Here is a 27,140-nt window from a genome sequence, read left to right on the forward strand (position 1 = left end):
ATGAGGTTAATTATGAAGAAGAGGAGGACCTAAGAGAAGAAGAGAATGAAGAGTTTCATGGATGTGACCCATTCTACAAATCTTTTCCCTCTCAATCTACCATCAAGCAAAAAGAATCAGACTTTTATGATAAGAGTGGAAGATTTGATGAAAGAAGGTGATTTCATGATATCACCAACAAAGACAAGTCATTTCATGGTCAACTGAATCATGGTTGACCCAATCCAATGAATAGAGATTCTTGGAGACAATCATCTTTTGGGCAACACTCCAACAATTTCTAGCCAACCTATAATGAAAGGGAGTAGAAAGAAAAGATTACCATTTCCAACTTCAAGGGGGGTAATGCATCTCCAACGGAGTGGGAAGAATGGGTAAACAAATTAAAGATGTACTTCACACTTTTCCCTCGCCATGATGAAGCCAAGATCTATTTTGCGACACTCCATCTTGAAGGCTACGCACATACATGGTGGAGATATATGCAAAGACTTGGACACTAAGTTTATGGGTAGCTTTTGGAGGAGTTTGTTCTCTTCAATGGGGACTCTTTTGACTCCTAGTACCACATATCACCCACAAATGGATGGGAAAACCGAACGAGTTAACAAATCGCTAGAAGTTTATTTGAGGCACTTTTGCCATGAGACACAAAATGCATGGGACCAATGGCTCCATCTTGTGGAGTTTTATTACAGCAATACTTACCATATGAGCATTGGAATGTCTTCCTTTGAAGCTTTATATGGCTTCAAAGTACAAGTACCCTCCGCATTGTTTCATGAAGATGTAAATCCACAAGCCCATGAGGAGTTAGAAAAGATGGAGGCTCTTATGAAGCAATGCAAGGACAACATTCATAAAACTCAAGAGACAATGAAGGTTTATGCAGATGAGAAAAGAAGACATGTGGAATTTGAGAAATATGAATGGGCATTTTTTAAGGTTCCCAAGTCACGTCATGCTTCTCTTAAAGGAGGACACAACAAACTTACTCATAGGTTTTATGGTCCTTACTGTATTATCAAGCGAGTTGGGAATCTTTCTTATCAACTAGACTTACCTTCAAACACAAGAATCCATAATGTCTTTCATGTGTCTCAGCTTTAAAAGTATGTGGATCCTCAAATTCAAGTTCTTGAAGACCTACCTCCCTTGGATGATGATGGTTTGATCATCTATGAGCCCGAGAAGATTATTAGCATGTGGGAGAAGGTTCTAAGGAACCATATTCTTTTGGAATACCTTGTCAAATGGAAGGGTTTGCCTATTGAAGAGTCTTCATGGCAACAAGCAGCATATTTGAAACAATTTCCATGGCTTAAGCAAGAGGACAATTCATAAACAGAGCAGTAAACAACTTGATGTATTAAATTTCTGTGAGAAAGTAAATTGCCTCATTGGAATCAAAATTCAATTTTGAAGGCTTGACTTGATACTACATGTTGTCCTCTACATTTCTATATCTTGTGCATGAAAATCTGCCACTTCTAGTTCCAGATATGGCCAATTTTGTACTACAGCTTGTTTTGGATAGTTTACAGCAGCCTATTCCATTTATATGGTCCTTCTTCATCAACTTCTTTGCTCTTCATCAACATGGAGCTTTATTATAGCATGATTCCAAATGATGCAAGTCATCTTTGTGATCATCGTTGTAATTTTTTCCCAATTCATCTTTGAGGACAAAGCTCTTTTAGGCCAGGATGGCTTGTAATAAAGCATAAGTCACCTTAGTTTAGAGTAGGCTAGGGTTAAGTATAAAAGGGTGGAGATGTAACATGTGAGGATCTTTTTGCCATTTTCAAGCAATACATGCTTTGAGGTTCCTTCCTCCCACCAACTAAGAGGGTGCATGCTCTTAGCCACCAAGATATGGAATGCATACCATGTTCCACCTTAACATGAGGTGAGTATTCATGTTGTAGCATTCATCTATGATTCTCAACCTTCCATAGCAATATTATTTCATGCCTAGCTACCTTGGCTATGACTTCCTTGCAAACATGGTGTATTTCTTATATTACTTTGCAAGTATGGTGTTTTTCATGAATTTCTAGTTATTTGGCTTGTTGTGAAAACTAGCTATTTTACACACACATGTCTATTTTGACTTGCATTGCCTTATGTCCTATATGTTTCACTTGTGCATCTTTGACTAAAATCTATGTAGTTGTTGTGAATGTTGTTGGACTCACTTGGCATTGATATGTTGACATGGATTGGCTATTGAGGTCTCCGTGCTCTCTTAGCAACTAGACTACTTTGATTAGGGATTCATGCGATTGCTATGTGGCTTGTACTTTGTCCTATGCTGAATATCAACTATGTGCAAACTATTTGACCTACAGTGAAATGAATGTTTGTTGTATGTGTCAATGTTCAATCAACTATGTTGGCATTGGCTTGATTGGATGCTATTGTGCCAACATGCTCATTGCTATCAATGCTCATTGTGCTATTTGATGTGGCATTGATGTGTGAGTGAACCTCTCAAATCCACAGTTTTACATGCCCAACTCTAGCGATTGGCATTTCTACACTTTTGAACTTTTGAATCCTTCTTTCATATGCACTTTCTTTGCAACTATTCATATGACATGCTTGTTTGATTTGTTTCACTCTTGCATTTGGCATATACTTTTGAGTTTTGTTTATGCAAGCTATTCACACTTGGTCTACTCCTCTCTCCTTGTTGCTAAGGTAAGTATGCAAGTACTCTTTCTCATTTTTCATATCATCATGCCACCCCCTTGTACTAATAGCAATGAAAAACTCAAGGGATTCATGCTCATTTGGAAGTTATGTATGAAGGCTTGGTTTGTGCAAAAAGATCTATGGTAGATTGTTGCTAATTTTGAATCCAAGCCAAAGCATCCATTGGATCCCTCAAAGCGGCCAAAGAAGGATGATGAATATTTTCAACATGAGCTTTCTAACTAGGAAGGTAAAGATGCTAAGCCCTTATAGCTTTTGCTTTAGAGATTGTCTCTCCTACCATTTAGACCTTGGAGACCTCTGTTGAAGTTTGGGATAAGCTACAGGAGCTTTATGAGTGACAATCTTCCATGAGGGTCATCGCCCTTCAAGATCAAATACATAACATCAAGTTTAATTATTGAGTTTCCATGCAAGATTTTCTATTGAGGTTCAATATTATATATGATCATGTGCTCACCTTGGGGGTAGCTCTTACCTCATCTTAGTTATTTGCATTGGTTCTTACTAAGCTTCCTTCGGAGTACAATATGGTGGCTCAAGTTTTGAGGGTTCGGGTTTTCACTCTTGATCTTGATTTTGATGATGTCATGTCTCTCTTGCTTGATGAGGAGTCTTTGCTATAGGCATAAGGAAAGATGATATATGGTAATGACATTGAGAGAGCATTGGTAGTATCTTTGAAGACTAAGAAGAAGCATGCATGTTGCTTTTCTTGTGGAAAGCATGGCCATCTCTCTAAGCACTATCCAAAGAAGACTACCAAATATAAAGAGAAGGGCAAGAAGATGGATACTTCAATTTCAAACCATAGTTGCCAAAAAACCCATTTCATAAGGTTAGGAAACTCATTTCATACCTAGGCATTTCATAAAGATATGAATCACCTATTTTAAACTTTAACAAATGTCGCTCTAAATGTCTTTGGACCTTTGTAATCATTGTTTATCATGGATTTACGTAATGTGTTTACATGGATATTGGCATTAATTGTCGGTGTTTTTCTTTGAGTTGTTATCCATGATGATTGCATATATTGATGGCTCCTTTTATAGCTAAAGTTGATATGGGGCATGGATAGTGGACCATGATGCATAGAAATATTGATGCCATGTTGAATGTTCATTTGTATTGTATAGAATACTGAATAATGTCAATTTGTGTTTTCTACATCGCATAAGTCATATAGTATATGTATTAAAAAACTTGCATATTTTTTATATCGCTAATGAAACCTATTTCTAACATTTTACAAAACGCATATGAAACCTATGAAATATGTTCCATATCTCCTATTTCAGAAACCCTTGGTAACTATGGTTTAGATTCTAAGATTGAGTCACTAAGAATGCCACTCTGGCCAACGTGACACAAGAAGTGGTCTTCTAGTAATATTGCATTCCCTCACACGCTTTTAGCCAAAGTGGGCAAGTGTGAGGGTGGAGAGGGGGCATACTAATGCTCTTTCATGTTGGTGGATTTTATGTGTGTCATTAAGTTCACATTTTCTAATGATCCAAAACTTGGACTGGTATGTCCAGTGCCAAGTTCTTGCTAGGATGAGTGACATAATGTCTTCATGTGGTATCGCATGCTCCAATGGAGGAATCATGGTATCATGGTGTGCTATCCATGGAGCTTGTGTGACTACAAGAAGTGTAAGGTGGCTAGCTTGACTACTTTGCTTTTAGGGAGGGATTATGGCATTTGGACTTCTTCTTCAAGGTGCTTTCTTATTAAGGCACATCCAATAGAGTACATGCTACTAGAGTATCCATGGGGCATCTTGGGTGTTCTTGTTCATTTCTTGTTCACTTGTGCACTCTAAGAGAGGGTGTTAGAAGTGGTCATAGCACAAGTTCACGTGCACCCACGTCCTTATTTATATTCACTCTCTTTATTCTTTATTTGGTAATTGGCCAACCTATTTTATGGTAGGACAACTCCTTTATTTTTGTCTAAAAGGAGGGAGTGTGGCCATAGTCCAAAATCCATTCATGTATTTGCAAGTTCTTGATGTGGAGTGGAATGTGTGAGCTAGCGTTCAACCATTATACTCTTGTCATTGTGGATTCCTATTCCCAAATACATCTTCTGCATCATCTCTTTCTTCAATCTTGTGTCTTTCATTATTTGACTACATGTTTTTCTCTTCTACCACCTTTCACATGCAATGTATTTGCATCCTCACATGATTGACCTGTAGATACTAGACCTTACTTTGACTATGAAGACACACAGCTAGTGGCAAGCTCGTATAGGGTATCCTTATCTAGTACTACTTGAGTTGCTACTCACAAGATTTGTGCTATCTCCTTTTGGATCATCTTCTAGATGGGACCTACTAGCCAGTCCTTTGTGTAATCCATTGGAAACATTGCACTAGTGTTTGGAGGATTGTTCCTTTGCCCAACTATTGCATCTATTTCATCCTTTCTCATGCAATGAGTTTGTACCCTCACATGATTGGCCCATAGATACTAGACTTTTCCTTGTCTATGAGGACACACCAATTGCAAAATCATACAAGTTATCCTTATTTGGTTGACTCGAATCACTATTCACAAGGTTTGTGCCTAGTCTCCTTTTGCATCATCTTTTAGATAGGATCTGCTACCCAGTCCTATTGTTGCAAACATCTGGACTGTCCAATGATGTGCTATTATTGCTCACAATCATCTCACTTACTATATACAGAGATATGTTCAATTCTGAATTATAACCTCAAAGATTATTGTGACAAGTTATAAGAAACGTTACATTATGCCAAGGGCTGTTAGAGGGCCTTCCTTGTTGTTAGGCCCTTACTTGGCATGATTCTATAGTTTCTTGTGGTTATCATTCTCCATGATGGATATTTCCTCCCCTCCTCATTTATAGTCTTTTGGATTTTGTTTATATCCCCTTTGGTGCACCTAGTCTAATCTGTAACATTCAATTAATATCCCCTTCGATGCAACTAGTGGAATGTGTAATGTTCAATTAATAGTTCCATTTCAATTCATATGCTTGTGATGTCATATCCTTCTATACAAATATATGATAATCACTTCTAAATAGGGTGTTTTAGACTTTGATTGTGGGTGATCTATTAAATTTTAATATTAGTTTAACTTTGTGGCCTTAACTGTCAAGTGTTTAACTGTTAAGAATTTAACAAGAATTTACTTATTGACTAAAGTAGGGCACGAATAACTAGTTTTAGTTGCACTTAAAATTTTAGGGTCAAATCCAATGTAAAAAAAGGTGGAAACTTATGGTTCATCCCCAACATCTGAATCACACTTCCACATTGTCTGCATTTTCCAATAAAAAGTCTAGAAAAAAGTAATGAATACAATGTCTTGTTTGTTTATTTTAACTAATAGAAGGAATCTTTTTGGGGAACAAAGACTCTGATTCATTTTGATTAGATTGTCATAAGTTGTAAATATTGCGTTCAATGTTAAAATATTGCATTATGTTTTGAAGAATAGAAATGGGGATGACTTAAGACTACCTTGCCAAAACCTCAGTGCCCTAAAGGCACAAGTTGCTTGGCACCCTTTCACTTACCATGGTCATTTCCTTCTAGTGGCAAACCCCTTTTTGGAGATTGATGCGCTTGCGCATGAATTGCTTAACCTAGGCAGATCTTAGATTGCCACCAAAAGTGGATTCGGAGGACCTTGTTATTGGGGGCAGTACACATAGCTCTCTAGGGATCCTGCTATCACTGACAAGGGTTCCCACATTAGTCTCTTCACACATGGGTTATCATAGCTAATTTTTCACATTAAAGTGTGGCCACTCTGATGTTGCTACACCACCCCTTCCTTGGCTTCACTTTTTTATCCCTTCAAGGCCACCTTGAGAGATGTAGATATTACTCTTTATCTCTAGCTGTGCTATTGAGCCTGGGTATTTTTTAATTTTGAGCAATGACTAATATAATATGATACACCTCTTTATGCAAAAAGGAGCCTCCATTAGGCTCCTTCATTTCGTAGGTAACTAGACCAATGCTTCTCTTTCACCAAACCTGCATATGAAAAGTAGAGCATTTACAGAGCAAGTAATAAGATCATCCATAAACCCCCTGAATTGCATGTGGGAGAATGGCTCTTGGACATATAAAACTCCCACTACAATTAAGGTGCATCACATCTATCAAGACCTTATCCACACCACTAAAGGGCCACTTCTAAGGAGGGATTGATGAGGATGTTAGACTATAGCAATAGACTGTAGTCCCTTGGTTACCTAAGGTTTAAGAGAGGCCTACCATATAGCAACCAAAGAAGATCCTTTTTGCATTATTTTTAAGCTTTTAACTAATAGAAGGATGGATTGTATCAAAAAAGAAGTCGTGACATTTATATAGCAATAAGGCTCATTAAAAGGCTATTTCTCGCATATATAGGTATGGCGCTACTTTATCATGACATAGATATAGTGCACAAGGATGGATGACCTTCTAAGAGGCATGTGGCAACATTGGTGGAGTATGGAGATATAGCTCATTCCTCTACCATGATCCCTTAGGGGTGATCACAAAGTGCTCTAGTTGGCATTGTAGGCATCCTAATCGCTATTGCAATCCAAGTGAGTCACAAGGGGCCTAAACGGTCTTTCTATTAGAAATGATTACAATTGCTGCTTCAAAGAAAAGATGAAGTCAAAAGGCATGATTCGACCCTTGGATCTGCAAACCTACATACCAAGTAAGTTTGCACTAAAGACATTCACACATGTACATGAGTGGCATGTTTTCTTTTGAATGTGTTTGATGTACACATTCGAATGTCAACAAACCAAGCTATTGATGATATCATATGCCATCTTTGGAAATCCTTGGAATTGTAGGTGTACATACATATGGAGGAGCATGTACAAATGTTATGATGACACACACTCATTTAGAAAAATGTGAAGGCTTGCGTATATGAATGTGGTTAGGATAAATGTGTCCCCCCCCCCCCCCCCCCCAAAAAAAAGTGTTAGGTGACTTCAGAAAAATGTGAAGGCTTGCGTATATGAATACGGTTAGGATAAATGTTAGGTGACTTTCTAAAAGTTTATGGATTTTCACCCATAGTTCTTTGCATCATCTTAGTAAGGATTGTCCTTTTGCAATGCTAAGAATAGCTCACTAGTTATAGTTAAGGCTAAATTACAAAGACTTTGAGCTGCTATGAAGAAGTGAAGCCCACAATTGGAATACATATAGACCATTAGAATCATGTTTGAGAGTTTTATCTAATGGTTAACCCTTCTGCTCTAGGTGTACTCAATTCTCATTGAGACATCCAAGGAAAGAGACTAATCTCGTCCCTCTACCAACATGAACCTATACATTGCAGGCACTCTAAATGGGAGAAGGGTTACAAGTATCCCCAAGATAGATGTAAATATCTATTGATTGGATTACTTTCATGTACAATGCCATCTATTGATGCATGTAAATAGCTCCTAGCTCACTTGGTGTACAATGTACGCAATCAAAAGGCATTTATTGCTCATAAGGACACGCAATTGTATTTGAAGTTGTCCGATGATCATTCATACTTCTTTCCTTTCTTTATATCCTTTTTTCAAGATGCTTATCTTTTATTTTTTTGGTTCATGAAGGTTGTTGGAGTTAAAAATAGTGATATGTACGAAGATCCTTTGCTCTACAAAAAGCCACATCAAATGAAAGCCAAAAAAAAAACCACACACACATTCTCTCTCTCTACCCCACCCCTGCTGCTATGGCCCTTGGTTTAGCCTATCTTAGTTCTAGTTCATAATTCAAGACCCTCATCAAGTAGGAATATTGAAAGAGTGGTGTCGAGGAGTTCACCAAAAAAATAATGCAAGAGTAGTTGATGACACTACATTGCAAAGGAGTATTGAATCGCGTGCATGATAAGGAGGCCTCCCAACAATTGGTCTAAGGAAACACACTAGCAACCAAAAAACAATACAATTATTAGGGAAAAAATGAGTTTAACTAGATGACATAATGTGATGATCAATCCATCTAACAAGAAACATTGATTAGAGTTTCAACCAAACAAGAATCTATACATTGTCACCCTTAAGCTTACAGATCATGTTATCACTTCAATAGTACCACAGAAGTATTTAAGAAACTTATATGGGAGGTATTTTGTTGTAGTTCAATGCATTTGCATGCAAAAATATTTTGTAAATATTATGTCTAAGACCTTGAATATAAAACACTTGGAACCTCAAGCTCAGTGAAGGCTTGAATATGATTGCCATACATTAACAAGGCATTGAAGCAAGATCCTTCTATTTGTACCTAGTGAACTTCGAATATGAGGAGTACTCCCTCAGACTCTTTTTAAGGCCTTTAAAAATACATTGAATACCCTATTTTTTCTTGTAAAGGCTTTACAAAAGGCAAGAACTTCACTTCTAATTGAATGTCATTTGTGTAGAAGGATGGATGAATCTATCAAATGCCCTTTAACTGGCAAATGCCACTTATTGTCATAGCTCATGCAGTATTCCATAGTTTCATGGACTTCTCATTCCCATTGCCAACTTTGCCAATCCATTCTTCTCCACATCATGTGCACCTTAATGTAGTCCCTAATGGGAGAACTTATTTATGACCACCTATTGTAAGCATGACCTATGAGATGTTATCTATTTCAGGTTGTCATAAAAATAAGTGTTTGTTATTGTCTCTACATGGTCCAATGAACTTACAATTGTCAACTTATCTTTAAAAAGCTACAATATTTTAGTTAAGCATCAAAACAAGAGTAAAAGTATAAATAAAACTACCTTACATGGAGTTCTCTTCCATCTAAAACTACATTATAGGTGGATTTTCCTATGTCGAGAAACTACCTTATATGTAGTTTCTTAATACCTTGTAGATAGTTCCAAAGTGCCTTCTTATGCAATCAAAGTGCCTCATAGGTAACTTCAATCTAACATTAATTATTTAATGTCCTAAACACACCCAGTTCTTTGACATCCCCCCCCCCTCAAGTACAATAGTGTACTTGCTCAATACCAAGTTATTTTATGAGAATTTTGAACCAACCAACTTTGAGGGGTTTAGTAATCATGTATGCAACCTGTTGATGAGTGAGGTAATATATGAAATCAACTTCTCCATCATGGACTTTCTCCCTCGTAAAATGATAGTGAACTTCTATGTGTTTGGTCCTGGCATGTAGGATTGAATTGTTGACAAGATAAATAGAGGTTATCATAGAAAACTTCAATAGCTTCTTCATTGTTGATTTCATATCTTCAAGTTCTTCTTAGGCATATGATTTCACATTGTATTCAACTTCAATAGAAGACAATGCAACTATGGATCACTTCTTAGTAGACTAAGTGATAAGTCCACTTTTAAGTGAGCAATGATAGCCTAATGTAGATCTTCCATCTTATGTTTGAAAAATCCAATCAACGTTGGCATAAGCAAGTAGTCTCAATGAAGAGTTAGCTTTATAAACCACCTCATAACTTGAAGTACCTTTGATGTATATGAGAACTCTCTTGATTGCCAGTCAGTGACAATACCTTGGTCATTGCATGAATCGACTTACAACACTCACATGGAATACCTTGGTTCTTACATGAATCCCTTGGTTCTTTACATGAAATGACTTACAACACTCATAGATAATGAGAGTTCTGGTCTTGTGATTATGAGGTTCCAAATTAGGGGCTTTATGTAACATGACCACCTATCGGCTATCCAAGCACTTTTTTAGCAGTCCATTGAGAAACGAATCTAGGTGTCGCCTCCCAGCACTCCCATGGAATGTTTTGAGGTTTGCCGCCTAGGGTTTCCTGAGTCCGCCTCATAATGGAATGTTTGCAACTGAACCCACTAGGATCGATCCGAAATTTGGGCTCCTAGGAGTCAACATCTCCTAACAATATTCTAGCGTCGAATTCAAGACATCCTACTTACCCAATCCGAAGTAGACCCATGCCTCACTTGGTTCAAGGAGAATGGGAAATGGGAGGGATGTGCCGCTCAACCTCTCTACCCATAGGGCATAGTCCCATTCTGGTCCCCTAGAACGATATGAATCAGGTTCTAACCTAACCTTATCTGAGGATCAAATGACAGTAAAACCTTGTTAGAAGCCTCCCAGTTCTCTCAGATCACCCTGTCGTAGGACAGACCCGTCGAGGTTCTACCCACCCGCTTCCCTTGATAGCTTTAGTTATCTAATTAGGTCCTATCACATTATGTGTGACATTCAAAATCAACTTCCTTAATTAGGCCTTTTAGGGAACAGGGTTTGTTTGTGTAATTTACAGCACCGACACGAAAACAAAACAAGCAGTCCTTCTTACAAACAAATTAACTTATTTTCTAGTTAATCTTTGTCTCCTGCCCATACAGGAGAATTATGTATCCCTTCTATCCAACAAAAGTACCTATTCCAAATCACATGGCACCATAAATTCCATCCAATATCTAGAATAGGATCTTCCAACGCTTCCAGATGTTGGGCTCATGGCAGTCTTCAACTTCATTCCGAACTCGATAAGGGGTGTCCAGAGCTCCACTGACCCCAAGTGTCCTAGGAGTGAGACACAACTTCCATGGTTAGCCTTTTCACCACTCGACCTTCGTCCCGTGAATCAAGCAGTGCCCTCTCGGGTTGAAACGTGACATGACCTTAGAGATGATCCACCTGCTCAAAATATCCTTTCTTAAATTAATCCAATTAAGAACCAAGCACAATCAAGGCAATCAGCCTAGTATCCCCTTCCAATAAGAACATTCCTTTATTCCCATGGCAACTTGTCATTACAGGCCCTTGCCATGCATTTACCATCAAACACAAGCACTTGGACTAATCATCCAATTCACATCCCACAATCAGTTTAGTGCAAGAGCATTTAGGACGTTATTTAATCAATCCGCAAAACAATGGTATCCTTTTCCAAACATTGCAAGAATAGTCGTGATAACCTTCTATCGTGTGTTTTCTCTCCCCCTTAGGATTAGGGCGATTCCATGCAAAATTTAACACTTTGGCTAAGACTCATGCCAAGTCCTCATACAACTATGCAAGAATGTAAATTCTATTGAGCACTTATATCGATCAATAACCTAACCTACAAAAGCATTAGTCTTTCATTTGCCTTGGGTTTCCCTAATCCCTTGAGCTCTCTACTTGCCTTTGGAGGTCGGTCGGATCTATCCAAATAGGATTGATAATTGTAGCATTTATCAGTCGGAACCCAAGGCACTCTTAGCTTTGGCCCTTATGATTGTTATTTGTCCTAATTATGCATAGCATCAAGGTTCTAATCTACCAAGCATGAGCTATTAGTTCGTATTGTCAGCAAGAGTTGGGCAAGGTCAAGAGCTTCAAAAATGAATTTCTTTAGTCTAAATCACTTATCAAGCCTTCCATCAAGTGTGCAAGGTACATCATACCAACGGTGAGGTGGAAACAGACCTATTATTACAAGGATGAGAAGATGACAATGCTTGAAGACTTATATGATGTTTATGAGTTTGTCATATGGCATCTAAATGCAATTAACTTCTTTTAATACACACATTTGGGGAATTTGATCCTTCAAATATTTACAATGCAGTTTAGACTTTTCAATGTCCTATTCTTGAGCGATATAATATGGCCCTAACATGTCTCATGCGATAATCGAGCAAGCATCTATTAATTTGAAAATACATTACTTACAACTGGAACCGCAGTTGGGTTGGCAATGGTACCCTCGCCCGAGGCTTCATCACGGTTTGTGGGATTGCCACCCACACTCAACATTCTTTGCTTGGGGGCCATCCCCGATCTTCCTTGTTTTAGGTGTAATTCCCGCAAGAATTTCAGCAGCCTCTTGAGCAGAAGAGGGAAGAAAAACTCACAGGATAGGGATTAAGTTTGCAGGAAAGGCAATAAAACTCGGGGAAGAGGAAAGAGAAACGCGTGTGGCCACCCTCCTCTAAGGAGGCGAAGAGCTCCTTCTTCTTCTTCTTCTTCTTCTTATCCTCTCTCTCTCCCTCTCTCTTCTTCTCCCTCTCTCTCCCTCTCTTCTTCTTCTTCTCTTTCTTCTCTTTTTCTCTCCTCTCTCTCTCCTTGTAGCATCTTAGCTCCCCCTCTAAGGCTTCATATCCTCCTTACAATTTGGGGGGGGGGGGGGGGGGGGGGGGGGGGGAGGGAACTGTAACACAGAGGTGGAGTGGGGTCGTCTCCCCCTCCCACCACTCATCATCGCATGGTGCCAGGGACTGGGCGAGGGTCATATGCCCAAGGGGATGCTTGGCCACACGGTCTTCATCAACTTCATCTTCTATGTCGTTGCCTGCAGTTGCCCTCCCCCATTGTCATCATGCTGATTCCCTTTGACGTCATCCTCCTCTTCGTCATTTCCCCACCCGCCACGTCTGATGCCAGGAGGCATATTCCACGGTGGATTTCGTAAAATTATATTTACTACTGGGGATTGTACACAAGGTGGATTCCTTGTGCGAAAAGTCAATGGGGACACTTGTCCTTTTCAGGTGTCTCGTTAATTTAATGTGCAAGCCATATCAGGTGACTCCACAAAATACATATTTAAATTAATGGGGGACGTTTATGAGTTTAGAGTGCCCACTCGTAATAAATTAGTGGGGGATGTTTATGAGTTTAGAGTGCCCACCCGTAATAAATTAAGGTTAGGACTGAGTTCTAACCTATTTATTTATTTTGTAGCTGAAGACTGCTAGGTATTCACTTTTGTCGGTTTAATTTTATTATTTTCTAACAATTGTGAATGCTTCAGTTGATGTGTAGAGCAGGTGGCGGTGGCGCTGGGAAGCATTGGGCAATAGCATGTACTCAAGTTATTTAGAAAAAATTATCATTTTTTACGGGCACGCATCTTAGGCGTGGCGCCAATATTTATTTTGACGCGCCTATTTATTAAAGCGCTTGACATATATTTATTATTTTTTATGTGTATGGGTGCATGATTTAAATATTCGTTATTGGACATTGTATTTGGACACAGCTCGACTCTTTGGGGGCCCAATCGCTTTATTCTTTATTTGGACAAAAGCAAACACAAAAGCTAAAGCATGCTAATTGTAAATTTGGGCTATTTTTGAGCTTGGAGATTAATAATATATAAAATACATGCTTTGTGGACCGCTCACACAAGGCATGGGGGGAGACTGTACCCAATTAGTCTTCTTATTTCATGTCGTGCAAATTGTCTCTCTTGGTTTTTGAGGAAAAAGTAGAGTTCTTTGTTCTTTGGGACCTTCCGGCGCTCGCTGCATACGCATACAGCATCCAATTTGTGTACCAGTGTTATCAGAGCGAAGCTGAGATCGAGGGTTTCCAATTCCTTACCATCTCGTGCGAAGGCGAAGCTCTTGGAACAATTGAGCTCTACAGTTAGTCTCGCGACAATCCGTCAATACCAACACGTTCCTAGCGGTGAAGAACCCCCTACTACGTACTCAAATCACGAAGGACCAGCCTCTACAGGCGGAGGACCACCCGGGAAGTTCCAATTGTTAAGTCTATTTCTACTCAAAGACTTTCAATTTGATTAGTGATTAAGCTTAAGTGTTGAGTGTTGAAATGACTTGTTTTTTGGCTAATTTTTGTTGTTTTTGAGAGCTGAATGGTTGATTTTATGGGATGATTGGTTGATTTGGAAGTGGATTGAGAGTGTTTTGGATGATAATGATTGTGTTTTGGAAGATCATGATGTTTGTTGATGGTTCTGTGATGTTCTGATAGGTTTTGAATGGTTCTATATATCTTCTATTTTGTTCTGTTTTGGTCTGTTTTGTTCTGATTGTCTTCTGTAAGGAGGGATGGAGTATTGATTGATGAAGAATGAGATATTGTGAAAGTTTATTGAATGGTTTGTGAGAGTTTGGAATGATTTGAGAATGAGTTATGAGGTTTTGATGACCTTCTGTAGGTCTTCTGTAGAGCTTCTGCTTCTGTTCTGTCTCTGTTCTGTTCTATACTGTAGCTGTTCTGGTACTGTTTTGTAGACTGTTCTGTATGCTTCTGTAAGTGTTCTGTGGAATGTATGTGTGATTTTGGGAAAGTTTTCTAGCCTTGGAAAGAGGTGAATACAAGTGCAAAAGAGCTGAAAGAAGTGGAAGAAGTAGCTGCTGAAGACTCAAGAGAAGACTAGAGTGAAGTGACAGTAGTGAGCTGTGAAGAGACACTGTAGTGGCTCTGGTGACCCTTCATATCAGACATACCTCTTGGGAGGGGTATCCACGACCTAAGAGTGATTATTGAGAGTGATTTTGAGATATTGTAGTGAGGATATGATGTATTATTGATGGAGTGAGAGAGAGAGAGTCAGAGATAGCCAATTCTACTAAAACAGAGTGATTGTATATGAGAGATTGAGAGAGAAGACTATGAAGATATTGAAGATGAATACTATGTGATGTATTTCCATTCAAAGATGGTGTATTCCTTTGATTTCTTTGTTCTATTGATGGATTTTGTCAAGATGTTGAAGAATATGGTTGATTCTATTAAAAACCGTGGGAGATCTACATGATGCTGCATGAAGATTTGTTGTGCCCGGTGTTCTTTTCTTCATTGTGATCATATAAAACATGATAAACAAGCTTGTTGATGTTACAAGATAGATTTTCTTGCAAGAGAATTCCCTTTTCCTTGGTGTTCCTCTCGAGGCACCATGTTTTTGGTGCGTAGCCGGGGAACCTTGCCATCAACAAGCACCAGAAGAGGCTGAAAATGAAGGAAATGGCATTGCCAAGAAGAGAAGAATTCAATGGATGTTTGTAAAGTTCCTTCTTCCACTGAAGAGTTGGAATTCCTCATAATCAAAGCCACTTTCCACAAGAAGTTCATCACACAATGGCGGAAACACATCACCATCATGATGCATGCTTTATGTGGTGGACAGCTTCCTCTTCCTATTGAAGCAGCAGAAACTTGCATCTTGGTAGCAAACTGTTTGGGAAAAAACTGAAGAGCAGAAACAGAGAGAATGAACATCCATGGAAGATTTGGCATTCGTTGAGAAGTTTCCAGACAACATCAAGTGGGAGATTGTGAAAAAGCTTCAGGAGTCTTGGTCTGTAGAGGTTCACAAAGATAAGAAGGAAAAGAGTTGGAATTTGTTCGTGGATGCTCAACAGCAAGATACATGGGATGCTTGGTGTACTGATAATCTTCTGTTTGTTCAATTAGCAACCCACTGGAAGTTGGTAAACAGAGTGTTTTTCACAACATACACTATTGAAACCATCAGAAGCTGGCATTACTATGATGATGGCACCACCACAATGCTCAGACGTATGTATTTTGACACCTTTAGAACCGAATACCTTCCTCTGTGCAGTGGCATGAAAGCAGAATTCAGGGACATTGAAAAGAAAGAAGTAGAAGAAATGTTGGCAAGAGAGTCCTCCAGAGACTGAAGCGTTCTGTTAACCCTCTGTGGAGCACTAACAACATAGTGGAGCCACACCCCTGATGAATGACACAATAAAGAGGCAAGCATTGGAACGAGTCCAGAGGTACGTGAGAAGAGAGAAAGCAAGAATCAGAGCCGAGAGCGAGCTCGCAGCAGAAGCCGCCTTTGACGCCCTTGCGGAACTCTTTACAGAAGTCCCAATGGCACATCAAGCCCTTCCTCCTCCTGCTGGAGGTCCACTTCCAAGCCAGATCCGTCCTGGAAATATTGATGACAGACCAGCGAATGTAGTCCCATTGCCAGTTTTTAAGGGAGAGTACAATGAAGACCCCGATCTTCATGTAGCAGAGTTTATGGTAGCGTGTGTGGCTAACAATGCCAGAACCCCTGAGCATTGGTTGGCAATATTCCCCGCCACTTTCAAGGGCGCGGCGTTTCAGTGGTATGAGAGACAAGTAGCAGGAACTTTTGGCACATGGGACGACCTGAAGTTGGCCTTCCTCACTAAATTCAGGCGTGAAGGTTTTGAAGAGCGGATGAGAGAGGAATTTATGAACCTAAGTCAGTCCTCTGGAGAAAGAGTGGAAGCCTATGTCTCACGAATGGAATCCATACTGAAGAGATGGACTAACCATAATCTGGATGATGGCATTCAGAAGGGAGTGTTTCTCAGAGGATTACAACCAGAAGTTCGTAAGTTTGTGGAGCTGCAAAGACCAGCCACACTGCAAGCTGCAACAGAAGGTGCAAGACTGTACGATGAAGTGGAAGCTCGATTGGCGATGAATTCAGGAAGAGGAGTCCTATCTCCTCTGATGCCAGGAATGATGTACCCACCAAATGCAGTTCCAGGGACTGTTCCCTATCCCTACCAGCAGATGCCCTCAGTATCACAGTACAGTGCACCAAATCCACAGTGGCCACAATCCATGCCTCAAATGGTGGTTCCACCACAACAACCATGGTCTCAACCAATTTCCTCAATGCCAAATCAGCAGCAACAGTGGAACCCTACCAACTGGAGTCAACAGCCAACAGTTCAAACAGGAGCACTGAATCAGAACCAGAACAGAGACCCCTCTGTACCAGCCCAACCAGTTTATGCAGTGATTACAGAAACTCCTCAAAACCCTCCTGCTAGTATGTCCGGAGGAGAAAGCTTGAAGGATTATTTATCTAACTCAGTTGCAAACATTAAGAAGGAGTTGATGGATGTGATTACAGAGCAACTACAGATGATGAAAGTGAACACAGCGAGCATATCCAACGTTGCAGGAGCAGGAAGAGATGTGATGCGGTCAAATACTTGGTGTGGTAAGTGTCATCAAGCAGGCCATTTAGCCACTGAATGCACACGGAAACCAACCATCCCTGGAGCCTTCTGTTCCTACTGTTTGCGGAAGAATCATACAGAGGACATTTGCTCCCTGAAGGAGATGCATGATAGGAGAAGAAAGGAAGAAGACGCAAGATTTAACTTGTTGGAATCCAAAATGACAACACAAGATATTGGACCTAAGCCTAGAGAGTTTGGTCCTAATTTCGGACCCAGAAGATTTCCCTCTCAAAGTTACAGAGGAAGACAGTCTGGCGGTGGTCAGAGATCAAAAGTGGAATGTTACAGATGTGGAGAAAAGGGACACATCTCACCAAATTGTCCAAATCCTCGAAGGTCAGTGGATTACAAGCCCTTATGCAGTCGTTGCAAAGAAGAAGGCCACACTGCAAAAGACTGTCCAAGCCCATCCCCAGTGAAAAACAGTGCTACTGATAGTCCAGCCAAGGCCCAAGAGCCTACCTCCAATTTGGTGGAATTGGAAGTTGCTGCCATCACGCGTGCAAAGCAGAAGGAACCGCCTACCCAGAAAGAAAATAACCCTCCTGCCAGAACAGTGAAGTTCAGTCTTCCACCAGAAGAACAGAACAGAACAGAGCCTAACAATGCCGTACAGAGCCCTACAGTGCCACAAAGAGTTACAGAGACAGTTACAGAGGCAGGACCAGAGGTCCAGGATACAGAAGAGGAGGAAGTGCCACAAGTGGCAGAAGAAGTTCTTGTAATTCCTCTGATGGAAGAAAGAGGGAAAATGAAAATGGGTGTTGCCCCATTCCCTAACCGATTAGAGAAGCCAGTGGATCCTATTAAGGAATACGATCTGGTCAGAGATCTAGATACCTTTAGACCAAACCTCACATTTCGACAATTATTGATGTTGTCTCCCAGTTGCCGGAAAAGATTCAAAAGTATACTGACAAAAAGACGTGGTTTAAGGATTGCTCCCTCAACAGTGACAAAGTCCAACAAGGCTCCAGAGCCTGTAAAAGAAGTGGATGTGGCTAATGCTTTCCTAGATCCGGGTACCCCAGAGACTGGCGTGTGGATAGAAGGCTGCTTCATCGCAAATGCACTGATTGATGGTGGTTCATCGGTGAACATTATGACGGATGTTACAATGAAGGATCTAGGCCTACAAGGTGTGCAACCAACCCAATGGCTCATCAGACTGGCGGATCAGAGTAGAATCAAGCCTTTGGGCATTCTTCCATATGTGAAGACTACTGTGGCTGGAAAAGATTATTGGCTGACCTATTTGGTGGTGAAGCCAAACTCTTATGGTACATCCTATCCTCTGTTACTGGGCAGACCATGGCTTTTTGAAGCCCGAGCAAGGATGGATTGGTTCAAAGGAACCTTGACCTTGGGTAGAGGACCCAACAAAGTGGTGCTGAAACTGTATGGTTCTCAAAAATGACATGGATCCACCTCCTTGGAATTATCTTCTGATTCCCCTAACGAGGCTATGGATGGAACATCAGCAGACGAAGATGCTGTCAAACAGATCCTTCCCAAGAAAACAGTGGCACATTCCTTAACAGTGGATACTGTAGGCCAACTTCCAAAAGAGGCAAAGCCATTATCAATGGGTGAATACTTCCTGCCTGAACCAGGAATGACTTCTGAAATCACTTCTGACAGTGAGATAGAAGCATGGATGTACTGCTCTCCCTGTTACATGGTCACAGCAGAAGCAGAAGCAGAGACAGAGGCAGGAGAGGAACCAGAGAATCTGTTCTTCTGTTACAGAGCTCCTACAGAGACAGAAGCAGAAGCAGAAGCAGATGCAGAGACAGAGATAGAAGAGGTCGGATATTAAATGGACGAAGAAGGTTATGAAAGAGAAACGGAAGAGTCTATCCCACCTGAAGAGGATACATTTGAGGACGAAGTTCCAGAAGCATCAGAAGCCGATGAGCTCATGCTATGGGACAGAATGGTGATGGTACCATTTGGTCTGGTAAATGGATCTTCTCATATGCAAAACCTTTATAAGAAATGGATTAAGAAGAATAAGCCGTCTTTTACGTATGGCTCCTGCCGTCCTAACCCATCCTTGCCAAAGAAAGATGATGATGATGCACCGTGCCAACAATCACCAGTCCCACCAACCCAACAGGCATCAGAGGGTCCCTGTTATGTGACGTTCCTGGATGTGTCTTCAGAAGATGAGTCCTCAAGCCAAGAGGTAATTAATTTTGAAACCAAACCCGAAACGGCTCTTATCCCATTCCAACGTCTTAAGCAGCAACCTAAGTCTCCACCAAAAGAAGAAGTTGGTTCTAGTGGGACATCAGAAGAGGACACCACTCCCTTGAAGGAGTCGGATCTGTACCCAGAAGCAGTCCGCGGGACCTTCATTCGTGAAGTAGAAGGTGAAAGGCAGTTAACCTTTGTGGATTCAGAAGGCACTGAACGCCACTTGAAGGTGGGTAGCAGTCTCCCAGAAGAGGAGTTGTCAACTTTGTACAACTTGTTGAAAGAGAATTTGGACGTGTTTGCATGGTCTTACAAAGACCTAAAGGGGATTGATCCCACAATATGTCAACATCATATTGACTTGGAGCCTGATGCCAAGCCAGTACGGCAACGACAGAGGCGAAGGAACCCGAATTATTCCACATTGGTGAAAGCGGAGCTGCTGAAGCTTCTGGAAGCCGAGTTCATCTATCCAGTGGCAAACAGTGAATGGGTTTCACCCATCATGGTTGTACCCAAGAAGAATGGAAAATTGCGAATATGTGTGGATTTCCGAAAGCTTAATTCCAAGACGAAGAAGGATCATTTTCCTATCCCTTTCACAGACCAACTATTGGACACAGTGGCAGGACATGAGCTTTATTCCCTTCTGGATGGATTCAGTGGATACAACCAAGTCCAAATCGTAGAAGAAGACCAATCCAAAACGACCTTCACCACAGAATGGGGGATCTACGCTTACCGAGTGATGCCATTTGGGCTCTGCAATGCCCCTGCTACTTTCCAACGAGTCATGATGGCCGCATTTCAAAATCATCTGCACAACTTTATTGAGGTATATTTGGATGACTTTTGTGTCTATAGTTTGATTTGTGAACACTGGGAACATCTGGAACAATGTTTTGACCGATGCCGGGAGTATGGGATTTCCCTCAACCCCGACAAATGCATCTTTGGGGTCTCTTCTGGAGTTCTGTTGGGCCACATTGTCTCTGCACAAGGGATATCAACAGACCCTGCAAAGATTGAAAAGATTGCAGCTCTGACAGCACCCACCAACCTCAAACAGTTGAGGGGATTCCTAGGCCATGTGGGTTACTACAGGAGGTTCATAGCCCATTTTGCGACAAAGGCAACTTCCTTGCACAAGCTTCTGAGGAAAGATGCAGAGTTTACTTGGACAGAAGAATGTGACAAAGCCTTCCACATTCTGAAGCAGTGTCTAATTGAGGCACCCATTCTACAACCTCCTGATTGGACGAAAGAGTTCCATGTACACACTGATGCATCAATTGAAGGCTTAGGTGCTGTCCTCTGCCAAAAGGGCTCCTCCAAGTTGGATCAACCAATCTACTATGCAAGCCGAAAAGTCACTGATAGGGAACGGAACTATACAGTAACCGAGCTGGAGTGCTTGGCAATGGTGTTTGCCTTGGAAAAGTTTCGCCATTAGCTCCTATCCACCCACTTTAAATTTTATGTGGATCATGAGGCCCTGTCCTTCTTGATGAACAAAGCAGATGTGAAAGGACGATTGATGAGATGGCTTCTTTTATTCCAGGAATTCGACTTTGAGGTGATTACTAAGCCTGGTCGTTCTCATGTCATGGCTGATCATCTGTCGCGTATCCCACAAACTGCAGACGAGGAGCAAGATGATCCAGACCTCCCTGATGCTTTCCTATTCTTGGTAGAAACTGTAACTCCCTGGTATGCAGACATTGCCAATCTGTTGGCAACCCAACAGTACCCTCCTGGTATTTCTAGTCGGGAAAGGAAGAAGCTCATGCTAGAATCATCCCCCTACACCCTGCTAGGCGGTGCACTGTACAAGAAAGGCAAAGATGAAGTGCTCAGAAGATGTGTTGCAGGAGATGAGATTGGGATTGTTCTGAAGGCTTGCCACGACGAGCCATGTGGGGGTCACTTTGCAGGAGAAGCTACAGCCAGGAAGGCTCTGCTAGCGGGATATTGGTGGCCTACCATCCACAAAGATTCCTATGATTATTGTAAAAGATGTGATGCTTGTCAAAGAATGGGAAAACCCACGAAGACAAGTGCCATGCCATTGCAACCTATCCTTCCGTTGAAGCCGTTTGAGAAGTGGGGCATTGACTTCGTAGGTCCGATCGACCCTCCCACCAGAAGGAAACAGAACCGATACATCCTCGTATGTACGGATTATATCACAAAGTGGTGTGAAGCTAAAGCCCTAAAGCGGGACGATGGTAACAGCGTGGCCCTGTTCATGTACGAGAATATCATCACCCGTTTTGGCAGTCCCTTAGAGCTGGTAAGTGGTAGAGGCACTCATTTCCTTAACAAAGTCATGGAAGAGTTGACAGAGTTGTATAAGATCCGCCATCGCAAGTCCACTCCTTATTACCCCAGAGCCAACGGCCAAGTCGAAGTCACCAATCGCATCCTTTGCTCGATTCTGACAAGAACAATTGCCGCACATCGTCGTGATTGGGACGATCGACTTACAAAGGCCCTTTGGGCGTACAGAACCTCCCATAAAGCAGCAACGGGACAGACACCTTTCCAGTTGGTGTATGGTACAGAAGCTGTTTTTCCTGTTGAATTGGAACTACCCTCTTTGAGAGTGGCGATCAAAGAGCATTTGGGGGATGACGATTCACTGCAACGCCGTCTCCTGCACTTGGAATGTTTGGACGAAATTTGTAGGATGGCTCTACAATGCATGGAAGCCATGCAAACTCGACGTAAGGCTTACCATGACAGTTTCATCAAGCACAAAGAGTTCAAAGAAGGTGATTTGGTCCTAGCCTATGATTCACGATTTGGCAAGTTTCCTGGTAAGCTCCAACAGCGGTGGATGGGCCCCTATAAGGTACTTGCAGTCAACCCTAATGGCTCTGTCCAAGTACAGACCGTTGATGCCTCTAATGATCCTTTTCTGATCAATGGATATCACCTAAAGAAGTACTTCCCTCCTTGGGGATCTTGACAATTACGGACACTTGATCCTTTCCCTCGTTGGCGCGGCACTGTACTTGTTATGATGCTACTTTTGATAGCCGTTCTTCAATCACTTCTGATGAAGAGGGTGCAACCCTCTGTCCCCTCCAAACCCCCTTCTAGTCTTGATTTCTTATCCTCTATTTTCCACCAGCGACAGTGGCGAGGTTGGTCTTGACACATGGTTTTTCTACCATTCCCTTGCTCAATTTGCAGAAAAACAAAAAGAGAAAAAAAAAACATATCGATCATGGGAGAAAATGACTTAGGTCCCTGTCATGCCGACCTATTCTTCGAGAAAAGGTGGAAACACCCTCGGGAATAGGGGAAAACAAGAAAAAGAAAAAAAAAAAACAACAAACAAACAACTCTGTTATGAGAGAAAAGGAAGCAATTCCCTGTCATAGCAGGCCTCGCTCCAAGAAAAGGTGGTAAACACCCTTGGGCGGGAAGCTGGCTGTGGAAAAGGTGGTAACACCCAACAGTCCAGAAAGTGGATTCATTGATTGATATCCCTAGGATCCAATTCCGAAGCTGCCTCCCTTGGTACGCTGTGTCATGGGTCTCTCTGCAAAGTGACTAACTGTCCTCTAGCAGACGACATATTCCTATCCAACACAATGTTCGATTTGATGGCTACCTCCCTGGGTACGCCTCTTCAACAACTGATGACGCGATCTTCATCGACAACCCCTTGAGTGATGTGAGCTTTCATCCTAACCGGATGGGGAAGTGAGTATGGGTTGCCCTCTGTAATTATCAACAGAGAGTGAGACAGAGGGTGGGGCAAGAGACCAGCCTTTTCCCTTCAAATCAAATGAGAGGTGAGTAGTGTGAATGAAGTGTTGCACGCACGGGATGGGCCTCTCAAAGCACAAAGCACAATTTGTTTCTGTGCACTGCACTGTAAGGCTTCCTTGCCTTCCTTCTCGCACCGTATGCCGGCACAAGGCGGGATGCACTGTTGCACCATCAAATGCGCACAAGGCATACAACCTTTGCACAAGCGACTGTGAGGATTACATCAATGGGTTTCAGGAAAAGGCTGCCCTCCTGTATCTATCCACAGAGCGTGAGACAGAGGGTGGGTTGAGTGTGACTGGAGTTTCTTCAATCAATTACCGAGAGGTGAGATTGAGGGACGTTACGACACTTGGAGTCAGGTATGTTCCACTTTCCCTGTGCACCCACGGGATGGGTCTTTACCGTCAACACAAGACACATCACCCTGTTCTGTACACTGCACTGTAAGGCTCCCTTGCCTTCCTCCTTGCACTTATGCCAGACGGGTTGGACGCACTACTGCACCATCAACTGTGCACCCTGGCATACTCATTCTGCACCATTTCCCCCTTGTTGATTCCTCAACCGGGTATGAGATATGGGTTTTAATCATGCTTCCTCAAGTGATATTAGTCATGGGGCGAGTGACTGTTCTTTCATTTCAATTGAGTGATTGTGAGTTGAGTGTAGTATCCCTCATCATCGACGAATTTCCTGCGATTCCTTCCATCAGCTACCTCCTTGGGTACTGCCGCGTGGTCCCTGCCATGACGAACGTGTGCCGAGAAGATGCCTTGGTCCCTCCCGCGCCGACAACCACACTGGACGTGCCATCGACACTCAACCTTGATTCTTGACGAAATGGGCCAAGTTTTTCTAACCCTACACTTTGGTTTCTTCGTGACGGTCATGTTTTAAGTGTGGGGAAGTTAGTGGATGGTCTGTGGCATGGTCCTAGGTCCCTGTTGCTTGGTTAACCCTATCCGTTAAGGTCTTAAGTGTGGGGACGCGTCCCTGCGCGTCTCCCGTGCATACTTTTCTGCATATGCCTTAACCTGTTCATGCATGAATGCCTTGCCTTGCTTTTACCCTAATGGGATTCCCTCCCACCCATCCGGTTATGTTCCACCCACCCTTGGGGCTGTTCCCCTGCAGTTTTCCTTCATTCCCTGATTTTGAGGTCCCGCTATGTGAATGCACCCTACGTTCACCAAAGTCCCCATCCAACCTTATAGCCATGTTCCTTCCATTGAACTGATCATTTTTCCTTTTTACCTACCCCTGTTCCGGTGCACGGTTTTTGAGTTATTAATTTTTGAAGCATTTTACGCAATTTAGACGATTTTCCATGTGAACGCATTTTTCTTGCTTCGGACTCATGCTCTGACATCATAGCCCTAACTAGCGCTTTTTCCCTGACATTTTTCCTTTTTATTCTGCATCATTTCGATACATGGTTTGTCCGTTATTAATTTTCCGGGTTTTCACGACTTTTTCGTGTGTATTTTTGACATTTTTCCATGTGAACCTGCCCTGTTTGCATTGGAATTCCAATTTGATTTGACAGCCGTGTCCCCTGTGCCTTCCCCCACCTTTTTCCTTTTTCCTCTACCCTTTTTCGACTTCCGGATTTTTACTTATTAATTTTTAAATGAGTTTTCGGGAGTATTTTTGGAGTTTTTCACATGTGAACCCCTCATATTTCCGCCGGAACTGCGGTTTAACGTGATAACCATGTGCCACTCCTTTCTGCGGACATTTTTCCTTCTTACTGCATGTTATTCAGGTAAACGGTTCGTCCGATATTAATTTTCGATCCCATTTTCGGGTTTGTTTTTTGGGTTTTTTCCATGTGAACGCGTCTTACCTTAGTCGGAATTATGTTTTGACATGATAGCGGGCACATCTTTCTGCACAGTTTACCTTTTTTCCGCACCTCATTCCGATGCACGGATCTTTCGATATTAATTTTTAAATTGTGTTTTTGGTTCGTTTTTTGTGTTTTTGCACGTGACCGCCCTTTACCCCTCCCGGAACCCCCATCCTGTATTTTCCTTGTTTCCCCCCTGTCGTCCTACCCACTTTTCGTTTTTACGCTATTTCGTTTTGACGTCCGGATTGGGAGTTATTAATTTTTCTTTCTTTTTACGTTTTTTCTCGCGCTCGTTTTGCGCGTGAACGCGCCCTTTTTCGATTTTACAAATCTCCACGCGCCTCGGTCGTGTCTGCGTAACCCGTACCGTCTTCCCCGTGCCATTTCAATCCCGTCACGGCAAATTTTTTTACCCCGCCCTGCGCACGTGCGCGGGACGAGGGTACGCACCCGTCCCTTACCACCCTTCCCCTTCCTTCGGGCACCCCCTATCCTCCTGGGATCCCTACCCCGCCCATAACCCCACCCTTTCCCCCCACCCCTTCCCCCCATGGCCCCCCATGGGCAGTGCCTCCTACCTCCCAGCGACTGCCTCTCCCCGCCTTCTTCTCTCCTACCCCCCCCCCCCCCCCGGTGGCGCCTTCCAACCCCCCGCCCGCCGCCATTTTCTCCTCCACCGCCCCCCCGCAGCTCCTCTTCCCTCGTCCCTCGCCCCCCCCAGCGACTCCCTCCTCCTCCCTCGCCCCCCCGCAGCTCCTCTTCCCTCGTCTCCTACCACCCCCAGCGACTCCCTTCTCCTCCCCCGCCCCCCCCCAGCGGCTCCCTTCTCCTCCACCGCCTCCTCCCCCTCTGCCACCTCCTCCCACCCTCTCACCTGCCCCAGGTTAGCAACTAACCTTAGATTAGTTAACACTAACCTAATTGTGATTAATTACTAACCTAGCTTTAGTTAACCTTAACTAACTTAGGTTAAAAACTAACTTAACTAGGGTTAGGTTAAAAACTAACCTCACTAGGGTTAGGTTAACCCTAACCTAACTGTAGTTAGTCAACTAACCTACCTCAGGTTAGTCTTCCCCCCCACTAACTAACCCTAGGTTAGTTAGTCTCACCTAGGTTAGTTAGAACTTACCTAGACTAACTTAACTAACCTAGACTGACCCCAAACTAACCTAATTGACTTAGTCCACCCTAGACTTAGGTAGACTAACCTAATCAACCTTGACTAACCTGACTAGACTTAGGTAGACTAACCTGACTTCATTGACTTATGTTTAACTGACTTATTTGATTAATGTGATTTAGGTGACTTAATTAATCACTACATTAATTTTTCCATAAAAAATTTTCAGAAAAATTTCTAAAAATTCATTTTGCCATTTGCCAATTTTTGGGAATTTGTCTGCTGGAAATTGTCTACCCTATAATTTCTGAAAATTCCACATTTCCTAAATTTACCCCTAAATTGCCCATAAATGTAGAAAATTCATTTAAAAAATTGTAAAAAATTCTAAAATTTTTTAAAAACAATTCTCAAAAATTTCCCTCACCTCCCTTCATCATTTTTCCTTTATTCAAATATAAATAATCACAACTAAAAATAAAAAAATAAATAAAAATAACAAACCAACACACACCAAATCAACACATCTGCTAAGGTGTTGTCATTGTTGTTTCATCAGTGCTCTTTACTTTTCCTTTATTGGAACTCTTCCGTGCGCATTCCTGCATTACATACACACCCCTTCCAGGTATTTATTTTATGTGCTTTATTTATTTTTTATTTCCCCCTTAATCACAAATTAATTGTTAAAATGAACCCTTTAATTCACCCACAGT

Source organism: Lygodium microphyllum, chromosome 19, assembly GCF_053477565.2.
Source record: "Lygodium microphyllum isolate KBCC chromosome 19, Lygodium_microphyllum_v1.1.10, whole genome shotgun sequence".
Lineage (NCBI taxonomy): Eukaryota > Viridiplantae > Streptophyta > Polypodiopsida > Schizaeales > Lygodiaceae > Lygodium > Lygodium microphyllum.